At 41.1% G+C, this 12355-nt stretch overlaps 1 pseudogene; it reads right to left on the reverse strand.

Annotated features, from left to right (window-relative positions):
- Positions 1 to 6649: 6649 nt before the first annotated feature.
- Positions 6650 to 11990, reverse strand: LOC148878505 (25S ribosomal RNA; annotated as a pseudogene).
- Positions 11991 to 12355: the final 365 nt, after the last annotated feature.

Consider the following 12355-nt stretch of genomic DNA (forward strand, 5'->3'; position numbering starts at 1 on the left):
GCACTATCAATGTCAAAATGTTAGGTATTTCTTTCATTTCATTTAGGGTTGTTCACAAAATGGTAAAAACCGACCAAATTAGCCCTACTCAAACCAATAGTGGTCAGCATTTTAAATAATTGGTTCAATTTTAATATATATATATATATATATATATATATATATATATATATATATAAAGAAAATATGATCTCTCTTCTCTCTCTCTCTCTCTCTCTCTCTCTCTCTCATCTAGTCATGTCCCACTTTTCCACTTCCAAATGCCCAATGAAAATTAAAAAATACAAAAACTCCTTTCTAACCTAAGATAAGAAAGTAAATAGTAAAAGTCTATCTATACTCCTAGTCCTAACCCCTACACCTAAGGGTGCAAATGGATCGGATCATGATCTAATCTGATTTGAGATCCGGTCCTATTTGGTCAAATTTGGGTCATTATTATTTGAATATTTGGATCAGATAATAGGATTCAATCAGATATTGGATCAGATTCGGATCACCCCTATCCGATTCGAGAAGATCTGATTCAATATATGTTATATATATGCTATTTATTTATATTGTATTTTTATAAATTATTTATTTATATATATATGTTATTTATTTATATTGTATTTTTATAATTTTTTTATTTTATTTATTTTTTATAAGAACATGTATATATGATGAAAATGTTGGAAGGGTTAGGATCCATTATATGAATGGCCGATCCATGCTAGATGGCTGGGTAGATTTTCAAAAATTTCTTAATCCTTTTGGGAATCAAATTCCCTATGTTTTCAAAAACTACATTTTTTAGGATCTGTCTTGCATTGAACCAGACCAGATTTGAAACCAAATAAAGAGGGAGATGTATACTTGATACAAATACCACAAATGCAGATCCCAATGTGGAAGTTCATGCCTAAATCAATCATAAAACCAACATCCACTGAAAATGGCGCAGTGTATAGGTGAAGCTGATTCAACAACACATTTTTCAACAAAACTGCAACCCAACTGCTTAGGTCAAATTGGGGAAGGTGAATGAAATTCCTCTAAATTTTTCTTGCAAAAATTAGAAGAAAACTAATATCTACCAGTCCTTGAAAGCCTAGGTCATAATAGGGTTTCTTGGAAGACAAAAAGAGAATAAGAGAGAACAAGAGAGAGTGATCTTTTAGTATGGGTTACCCTCTTCTTCTTTTATTTCCTTATTGAGCACTCTCCTAATTAAGTTGTCATGTGACAGCTTACTTAATCTTATTAATTATGGGCCTTAGGCCCATTTCTTTCAAAGGCTCATAACCAAGATGTTGCATGGCCAACTTAGGCATGATTTGTATGGTGTAGGACCCCACAATGACCTCACATAAGTCCACATGAGTTTGACCCAGACTCTATGAAAAGACTTGGTCGAATTCACTAGTAAAAGTAGAGAACCCCTAAGCACATCACTATGGGCTCTATATGGGTCCAACATTTACGCTTAAATGACCATTGAATTCAGCCATCTTATGAAGACCCAATGATAATGGACTTAAGTAAGAAAAAGCACATCAAGTAATCAGCCCTTAATGGTCTCTTACACTTAACCTCTTGGCTCATAATGATCAAACACTACTCGATAGGGAAGAACCTCTCCCCTTGCTGCAAGGTGTAGTGTCACACTCTACATAGATGGATCTTGGGAATTAAAACATTTTGCAAACATTTTTTATAAAACACAATATATATCCTATAAATATATTTTGCAAAATCAAATCTCAAACATAGTTGAAATCTATTACCGACAATTTAGGTTTCCATCAGAGAGAGTATAAGCCATATTATTCACTTTATTCGACAAAGGGACCGATCCTATCACTATGATCACCCACTTAAGTTAATTCTTAGACTGACCCAACATACCCAGGTTTTGACCCTTAATGGATCTCATTAGCATATAAAAAATAATCCAATCTAACACCTAATGCAGTATCATAATCAAGTCTAGGGGTTATATGTAACTTTTTAGTTTTGCCAATCAATCTCCAAGGTCTAGGGCATAACTAGAAAATGGTTAAGGTTCAGTGTTTCACCGAAACATACATTGCATGTGCTTTGGGTCTAATCCTAACAGTTGAGACAAATTGCCCCAACTTCTTTGGTAGCACATCAATGTTAGCCTTGACAGGATAAACTCCCAAAATCCATCCAACGACTGAAAATAGTGTAAACTAACATGAGTTACATAAGTGTCAAGTTTAAGGGGTAATTACATAGAAACATACCAATATCAAAACAAAACAATAATGTGCTTTTATTTATTTATAATAAATGTATATATACATCAATTTGATTGGAGCTAAGGACATACACTATCTAACAGAAGATAATTAAAAAAATACTTGTATTTTTTTTCATTTTTTCATTATTTAAACTATATATTTTATTTTTCCTTTAATAATTTATTAATTTTTATAGAAACAAGTCGGATCAGATCAGACCTGAAAATCCGACTTATCGATATGATTCAAATTCAAATTGATTCGGATATACCCTTATTTGAATCCAATCTAATCCATTTTGCATCCCCACCTTGCATCTAGGAATAACTCCCACTCCTAAGCATAATACAAATGTGAAGTACTCAATATCCATTATTAAACATCAAAGGAACTCCTCTAATAGAACTCCTCTAATAGCTTATAGCCATTCTTCTATTTTTATTAGTTATTTATTACTTTATATTTTGATTTTTGAATAAAAGATCAACTGATTATTATTTGTGAAAGATATTTCTCATAGATTTTAACTCTATCATCAACAAACAACAATTAATAAAAAAAAAAAAAAATCTACATAAATGAGCTTTTGAAGTCAAAATCCGTCATCAATCATTTTCATTGGGAGTTGCAAAAATAAATGAATCAAAGAATCAATCAAAACAAAACATAGAGATCTTGGTTCGATTTAAACCGACCAAACTGAGCATCTAACAGCTGTTATGAAAGGTTAGCTTTTACTATTTTTTGGGCTGGTTTCGGTTAGCATAATAGTCAACCTGAGATGTTCGCGCCGATTTAGTTGACAAAATTATGCACAATTGAAATGAACCGACCCACCCATGTACATCCCTAATTTCATTCAATCCTAACATTACAACATGAGAACTTGCACTCTATACTCTTATAGGGTTCTTCTTATGGTCTTCTTTCGATTATTGAGATCTATGGTTTAGGATTTTTGTGGCATTTTTTGCAAGCAAGCTTGCTTGTTTATTGTCACCAAGCTTATCTGGATTGAACCCTCTAAGGATAATGGTTTACGGGCAATGTTTTGCAACAATTTTTAAAGATTATGACTTTGTAAAAGCTCAATATAGGTGAGAGTAATGCATTATCTGGATTGATATATGCCAAAGTATATAAGTGATTTTCAAAGTCTTCACTTGTTGGACTTGTGAAAGAATAATTTTACTGGAAATAATTTCCTTTTGCTATATTAAAAGCATTGCTTCACTAGGTTTATTCCCCTTTTGAATAACCACATCTCCAGTTCAATTCCCTTGTCCATATCAAAATGTATGAACCTCGTCAATATTGATTTTTCTGTCAACAATCTTAATCGAAGACAATGTTTTTTTCATTAATTAATTACAAATCAATGTAATCTCAAATTTAGTCTTTAGGGTCTCCTTTGTTGGAAACAACAATTTTCAAATCTGAGGGGAAGGTCTAAATTCAATCTGAAAAGTGAAAGGATGTTTCAATATTTAGGTTAAAATTTAGGGAGTCTTTTCCCCTTATAAATATACATGTTTCTAGTTTATGGTATATATATTATTAACGAATTTAGTTGTGGTTGGGGATGTGTGCCCTACCAATTATAAATAGGCACATCAGCGATCCATATTTTTTTTCCTACCAAACCATAGTTAATTATTTACAAGATGTTTGGTTTGGTTCAGTCTCTATATATACTAATTTGACTGAAAGGACCATTTAGAAACATTGTGAGCTACTACATTAAACTTCTCAAACAGTAAAGAAAATAAATGGCCATCAATTGCCACCATATTCTTCGCATCCAATAAAAGATGTTCTCATCTCTACAATGTTGTCTTCACAAGACCATTCATATGTGATCAAACAATCTCCTTGCACCAACTAGTGTAACTAAAGGAATCATTCATATGCTATCCTTGCACCAACTATGTACTCTGTGGGAATTCAATCCAAACTTAAGGGAGGATCTTTGACTCGTTGGAATAGAGACCTTGGATCAAATCCCACTATCAACCGGGTTGAGGGCTATTGTTATATTGTATTTTAAATATGTTTAACTTCTCATATATGAATATATTTAAGGGGTGTTGGGCAACATGGATTTCTTTAACAAAAACAATTGCTATATTAGTAAAATCATTTTATTTTCAAGAACAAAACCAACTATGTTGTCCAACACCACCTTAATATATTATAAATATATTTTGCATTTAAAAATATGTTTATTTATTTTTTTAAGATACACCAAGGATATTCATTCATTTAGCTCGGGTGAATGAAACTTTTTGAGAGCATGAAATTTTATTAATAAAAATTAATTGAGTGTGAGATTAATTAGGGAGGTAGCAAGGTTTAAAGTATCGACATGTATCGGCCCGTATCGGCTGATACGTATCATTCCGGGACCCCTCCGATATGCCCCTACAGTGAGTGTATCGGAGGTCTGACTGGTTCAGGGGGTAGAGGAGACCTAAACCGACCCCTCTGAACTGGTTGCAGAAAAAAATAAAAAAAAGCTTGAAACACTATATCGATTTGCCCGATACGTCCACACCCGCGTGGACCAATGAAGTAGTTTGAACCTAAACCGCCCCCTGAACCGCTTGGGCGTGTCAATATTTTGAACCTTGGGAGGTAGTTTGAAGACCAAAAAAAAAAAAACTTGACTCGGTGCCCTTGATTCTAATTCCAAGAAAGGGATGCCAATGGATTGGGTTAAGTGCTAAACCCACATTTACCCAATCAGCCTTAACCAAGTTTCAAGTCAGACCAGGTTGAGGGAAGACATGCTAAACCCAATATGTTGACATTATATCATTGAAATATTCTTCTACATGGGCTTGTTTAAGCATGAATGTACTATATATGGGATAGGCTGGGCTGATTTAGGTTGTGTTTGGTATCATTGTTATTTATACTTGCAACATTTTGTTGGTTAATACAAATTTTTGATAAATTATCTTGTCACATCACATCAAATAACCAATTCCACTTAAAAAAAGTATAGGCATTGGATAAGTATTGGCATTTATAGTAGAAACACCAAATATGGAAGAAAGGATGAAAGGGAGTATCTCCATGCACTATGGTGTGAGCACAATCTTGTGACAACTGAATCCAATCTCTCATATTTGATGTATACATTATTCCTCTCGCCATCAACAATTTTATTGTTTTCTTCTTGTTTTTTATAGGTTTTAAAACAAAGGAGTTAGAAAAAAATTCTTTATGCTACATGATTTTAGGGTGGAATTTGCCACATGGAAAGAGAGTGATGTGGAGGGTTCCAAATGAGCTACACTTGATGGCCATGTTAGGGGCATTGTAATATGGATCAAATTATAAGTTGTCTTCAACAGCTTCTTCTATTGATTCTTATTGTAAATCTCACCCCTACAGATAGGATGGTTACAAAGGTTAATTACAAGAGCAAATTTGTATCTATGTAATATTATATAGCGATGTTTTCCACGTCAACAAACCTTTCCTTTCCCCATTACCCCAATCCTAATTTCTCCTTGACTCTCTTTCCTTTTTCCCTTACCCATTTCCAGCTCTTTCATTGAATCTCTCTCTTTCTTTCCTTTCCCCTACTCAAGCCTCTCAATAGGCCATGTGGCAAAACAGGGCCTCTCATTAAAAGGCAAAAGTCCTATTATACATGGAAACTAAATCACATTACATGGATAGAAAACTTCACAAAACAATTTCCTTCCCCTTAGGAAACTCCTCCCCTTCTTCACCTGCCACATCACCTATCTATTCTTAGCTTCCTTCACACGAAAGCACTTGGAAAGACAATAAGTTCATATTCCAAACATCAAAAAATCCAAATAACTCCACTATACTTGAGAGTTCTTTCAAAACACCAAGAGAAGAAGCTCCCTATTGTAGAAACACAAGTTTAGGGAATCCATAAATTTCATTGTCTCACTCACGTGGTGTTCTATTTTTGGATTTGGAGATGGAGAAAAATTGGTCAATGGGATTTTGATTTCCATTAACCAAGAAACCCATGTTCTTTTTTCATATTTATGTGGGGACCAGGGAAAGTTTATTTTCCTAGTAACTATCTCCTAGGTGTGTAAGTAACTTTTCCACTTTGGGGGAAAGTCACTAACACTTAAATGGGACAAAAATGCACATTTTAATAATAAATTTTTATAACTAAAATAGTCATTACCTTATTTATCTTAGAAATAAAAGAGCATGGGTACCATTCTCGGTCCGTCCCCTGGCCGGCACGCAGCAACCCGCTCTCGCCGTGAGAGCAGCTCGAGCAGTCTGTCGACAGTTGATGGGTTCGGGATCGGGACCCCCGTGCCCAACCCTCAGAGCCAATCTTTTTCCCGAGGTTACGGGTTCATTTCCCTGACTTCCCTTGCCTACATTGTTCCATCGACCAGAGGTTGTTCACCTTGGAGACCTGATGCGGTTATGAGTACGACCGGGCACGATTGGCACTCAGTCCTCCGGATTTTCAAGGGTCACCGAGGGTGCACTGGACACCATGCGATGTGCGGTGCTCTTCTGGCCGCTGGACCCTACCTACGGTTGAGCCGATTCCAGGGTAGGCAGGCCGTTAAATAGAAAAGATAACTCTTCCCAGGGCCCCCGTCAACGTCTTCAGACTCCCTAACGTTGTCGTCAACCACCACGTCCCGGTTTGAGAATTTTAACCCGATTCCCTTTCGAAGCTCGCGCTGATCGTGCTGTCTGACGGGCTTCCCCCCGTCTCTTAGGATCGACTAACCCATGTGCAAGTGTCGTTCACATAGAACCTTTCCCCTCTTCGACCTTCAAAGTTCTCATTTGAATATTTTCTACTACCACCAAGATTTGCACCGACGACCGCTCTGCCCAGGCTCACGCCTCGGGTTTTATAGCGACCACCATGCTCTCCTACTCATCGGGGCCTGACAATCGCCCCGATGGCCGAGTATGGGTCGCTCACTTCAACGCCATCCATTTTTGGGGCTAGTTGATTCAGCAGGTGAGTTGTTACACACTCCTTAGTAGATTTCGACTTCCATGACCACCATCCTGTTGTCTTAATCGACCAACACCCTTTGTGGGTTCTAGGTTAGCGCGTAGTTGGGCATCGTAACCCGGCTTTCGGTTCATCCCACATCGCCAGTTCTGCTTATCAAAAATGGCCCACTTGGAGCTCTCAATTCTGTGGCCTGGCTCAACGAAGCAGCCACACCGTCCTACCTATTTAAAGTTTGAGAATAGGTCGAGGGCATTGCGCCCCCGATGCCTCTAATCATTGGCTTTACCCGATAGAACTCGCACCCGGGCTCTAGCTATCCTGAGGGAACCAACTACTAGACGGTTCGATTAGTCTTTCGCCCCTATACCCAAGTCAGATGAACGATTTGCACGTCAGTATCGCTGCAGGCCTCCATCAGAGTTTCCTCTAGCTTCGCCTCGCTCAGGCATAGTTCACCATCTTTTGGGTCCCGATAGGCATGCTCTCACTCAAACCCTTCTCAAAAAGATCTAGGTTGGTCGGCGGTGCAACCCACAAGGGAATCCCGCCAGTCAGCTTCCTTGCGCCTTATGGGTTTACTCACCCGTTGACTCGCACACATGTCAGACACCATGGTCCATGTTTCAAGACGGGTCGAATGGGGAGCCCACAGGCCGATGCCCAGAGCATACAGGTGCCAAGGCATGCCTAAGTGTAACAAGTGTTCTCTTCGCCGCACCATCAAGTGCCAACCATCATGCCTACATCCGCCACTCCAGTGTCCAAGAGTGTCATGGGTGGGCTACGCATGTACCGTTGTATGGGGGGATTGCCAATGGCATTATTGTAATACTGTAGTATGATTTTTCACCTTTTTGATGTTTCTTATTATCACTCCCCCAAAAGCTTAACGTACTCTTTGAGGGGAGGTAGGTAGTCGAGTGAGTTCATAAGCGTGTAAAGGTTAAGCACAATATCCTCTCGACACTGTACTGTGTGCTTGTGCTTGCCACTGATTATTGCAATACAAATAGCCTGCTGCTAATTCGTGTTCCATCTTGTTGCCTTTTTGTGTGTGTTTGCTTTGTTGAGTAGGCTTACTCGCCCCTTTCGAGTGCCACATGGGGCCCCAACGATTACCCTCGTGACAGTTGGTATCAGAGCAGGAGCTCCTTTTAAGCCATTCGACCCACGACGCGAGTGACAGCATGAAGCACAATAGGGACATTGTGGAGGAGGTCGAGCATGGACTCTCCACAGCCCATGAGGCCGATGATGCACCCACCGACAACATCGGCAAGGACAAGGAACCAAAGCCCAGCAGATGTGAGAAATCTTCCAACAAGCATGCAGCCGTTGAGTTGCGCATGCTGCGTATACGAGACTCGATAGACGAGCTGCATCAAAACATGGAAGCCCTGGACAACACACTGGTCGAGATTGAAGGTCGCTTGAGTGGAGTCGTGGACGAGGTCCAAGACATAATCAATGGCACGCTCAAGTAAATTTGCAGCACTGCGCGCCAACAAGAAGCAAGCTTCTCCAACTCGTAGGTCCAAGACAGGCTTGACAGTTTTCAAGCCCAACTCGATGAGATGAAGAACGAGTGGGCAATGTGGAGAAGAAGCACCTCCACATCAATGACCATTCAGGCTCAACTAGATGAAATGAGAGCGGAGTGGGCCTCAATGAAGTCCGCCGCATGTGCCTCCTTCGACACCCAAGCTCAATTAGAGGAGCTCAAAGCAGAATGTGCAATCTTGAAAAGGGCCGTTGCTAATCCAGCCAGCACTCCCTTTACACATACTCCCTCCCACATCAAGATTAGGGAGCCAACTCCCCATTCGGGTACCCGCAATGCACGAGAGCTCGACAACTTCCTGTGGCAAATGGAACAGTACCTTGCCGCCACCAATGTGACTGACGAAATGACTCAGGTACATACTGCTACTATGTATTTGACTGATGTTGCTATGTTGTGGTGGTGCAGAAGGTGTGTTGACATAGAATGTGGTACATGTGTTATCCGTACCTGGGCTGATTTTAAAAGAGAGCTGAAGAGACAGTTCTACCCAGAGAACGTGGAATACCTCGCTCGTCACACGATGAAGACTCTCAAGCACGACGACTCCCTCCATGACTATGTCAAAGAGTTTTCAGCCCTCACATTAGCAGTCACCGATATGTCAGACAATGACTTATTGTTCAACTTCATGGATGGCCTAAAGCCTTGGGCCGAGCTCAATCTCCAATGATGCAATGTTCAGGACCTTGCCTCCGCCATGGCCGTGGCTGAATAACTTAGTGAACAGAGACTGTCAGATGATGAAGAAAGCAGACCAACCAGCCCGTGTACCACACATTTAAGTGGGGGAGATAGACAACCAAGTCCCCCGAAAGAGAAGCCACCCTTCAACCACAAACCAGTCGAGCACCACAAAGGGAAGCAGCCACAAGGAAGTCAAAGCTACTACAACAACAGATATCAAGGGAGACCAAGCCATTCTCCCACTTGCTACATTTGTGGGGAGGAGCACTTCACCAGGAATTGCCCAAAGCGAGCAAAGCTGAATGCCCTCATTGCCAAGCTAGGTAATGATGAGCAGAGTGATGGGGAACGGAGTACCCAGGAACCAAGAGTTGGCGCCCTCCAACTTTTCATGCCATGATGAAGAAATGGGCTACTTCCAAACAACCCTCCTCAGTCAAGAGAGGATTGAGGTATGTTGATGTAACCATTGATGGGAGGCCAACCAGGGCCCTAGTTGACACAAGGGCCACTCAACTTCATATCCATTGCAGAGGCCAAGAGACTTAATTTGGCCATTTCCAAAGAGCCTGGCTGGCTCAAAGTAGTTAACACAGGTGCCAAACCTACTGAAGGCATGGCTCACCAAGTAAGACTACAACTCGACACCTGGGATGGAGAGATTGACCTCTCTGTCGTCCACATAGATGATTTTGATATTGTCATTGGAATGGACTTCATGATACAGGCAAAAGCGACACCGGCGCCTCACCTCAACACCCTGATGATCTTGGATGAGCAGTCACTTGCATGGTCAACATGATTGCCACCGCCAGCACCAAGAAGAACCAAGTCTCTGCCTTGCAACTCCAACACCACCCTTAACCATTGATGGCAGAGAGATCTACAACCACCACCAGTGCAACCAGAAGTGATCATAGCAACTCCAGGAAGAAGTCAGCGCTAGCGCCAGCGTCAGTGCCAATGCCGCCACAACAACAGTAGCAAAAGCCACCTTTGCAGCAGAAGCCGCACACACCCACAACTGGTGGGCCCAATAGAAGACCCAAGGCCATGTCAAACTTTGCCCACATCTACTACCACAACCACCGGGGAGAGCGAGTGTCACCCAAACCATTTAGGGACCACATTCACATCATCCCTCAAGCTAAATCTCGTAGTAGCCCTGTGAGTCACCCTTGGGGACAAATTTATGGGAACCAACACCCTAATAATCCAAAATACCATTTTGACTCAGCCTTGGCCACAAATTTTCCTACCACCATCGGGAACCATCCAAAATCCTACCTCGAAGCAGCCAAGTAGGGATTTAACTTAAGGACTAGCCATAGGTTTTCCCACCATCCAGAACATCCACTAGCCATCTAACCAATCTCCTATCTGGGCCTTGGAAGAAACCCTGTTCGTGGAGCAGTAGAAGAACCTTCACCAATAAGTTCAAGCCTCAAGCATAAACTAGTCTTTGAGGACGAAGACTAAATTGAGTGGGGGAGACTATAACAAGTGTTCTCTTCGCCGCGCCATCAAGTGCCAACCATCGTGCCTACAACCGCCACTCCAGTGTCCAAGAGTGTCATGGGTGGGCTATGCATGTACTTTTGTATGGGGGGATTACCAATGGCATTATTGTAATACTGTAGTACGATTTTTCACATTTTTGATGTTTCTTATTGTCACTCCCCCAAAAGCTTAACGTACTCTTTGAGGGGAGGTAGGTAGTCGAGTGAGCTCATAAGCGTGTAAAGGTTAACCACGAGATCCCCTCGACACTATACTATGTGTTTGTGCTTGCCACTGATTATTGCAATACAAATAGCCTTTTGCTAATTCGTGTTCCATCTTGTTGCCTTTTTGTGTGTGTGTTGCTTTGTTGTGTAGGCTTACTCGCCCTTTCAAGTGCCGCACAGGGCCCCAACGATTACCCCCGTGACATAAGGGCGTGTGCTACCTTCCACAATCGTGGTGACGACGTCTCCACAGGCATAACGCGACAACCCGGGCTTGGGGCACTGCCACAATCCGCATCGGTCCGCTCCCCGAGTCGAGTGGTGGACCGGCTTTCACCGTTTCACATCCGACCGGGGAGCATCGCCGGCCCCCATCCGCTTCCCTCCCGACAATTTCAAGCACACTTTGACTCTCTTTTCAAAGTCCTTTTCATCTTTCCCTCGCGGTACTTGTTTGCTATCGGTCTCTCGCCAATATTTAGCCTTGGACGGAATTTACTGCCCAATTGGGGCTGCATTCCCAAACAACCTGACTCGCCGACAGCGCCTCGTGGTGCGACAAGGTCCGGGCATGACAGGGCTCTCACCCTCTCTAGCGCCCCCTTCCAGGGGACTTGGGCCCGGTCCGTTGCTGAGGATGCTTCTACAGACTACAATTTAGATGACAGAAGTTGTTCGATTCTCAAGCTGGGCTGGTCCCGATTCACTCACTGTTACTAGAGGAATCCTTGTTAGTTTCTTTTCCTCCACTTATTAATATGCTTAAATTCAGACTTACTCGGATAATTAGATAAATGTTCCCCAATAATTTACCGAAAAGCAAATGAGGGTATTAAAGAAAAAAACAGAGGTTTGTTTATTTTTTTCTATGACATCCAAGGAATTATTTGGACATCAAAATATGGGCTCCGCCCCATTCTATTTGTCAACATATCATTTAACCTTAAATTGATTATTTTGTTGTATTATTTTGGTTTTGTACGTCAAATTAGATAGACCCAGTTCATTATTTTGGAAATGATTGACAAACCTCAAATATATTCATCGTTTATGGTTGTGGTTTTTGAAATCAAAACAAAAGCTCAGCCCCATTATCACTCTCAACAATTTTACATTTAACTATTAATTTTCTTCTTTC

The sequence above is a fragment of the Nelumbo lutea genome, chromosome 1, assembly GCF_056320005.1.
Source record: "Nelumbo lutea isolate HS-2025 chromosome 1, American lotus-T2T, whole genome shotgun sequence".
Taxonomy (NCBI): Eukaryota; Viridiplantae; Streptophyta; class Magnoliopsida; order Proteales; family Nelumbonaceae; genus Nelumbo; species Nelumbo lutea.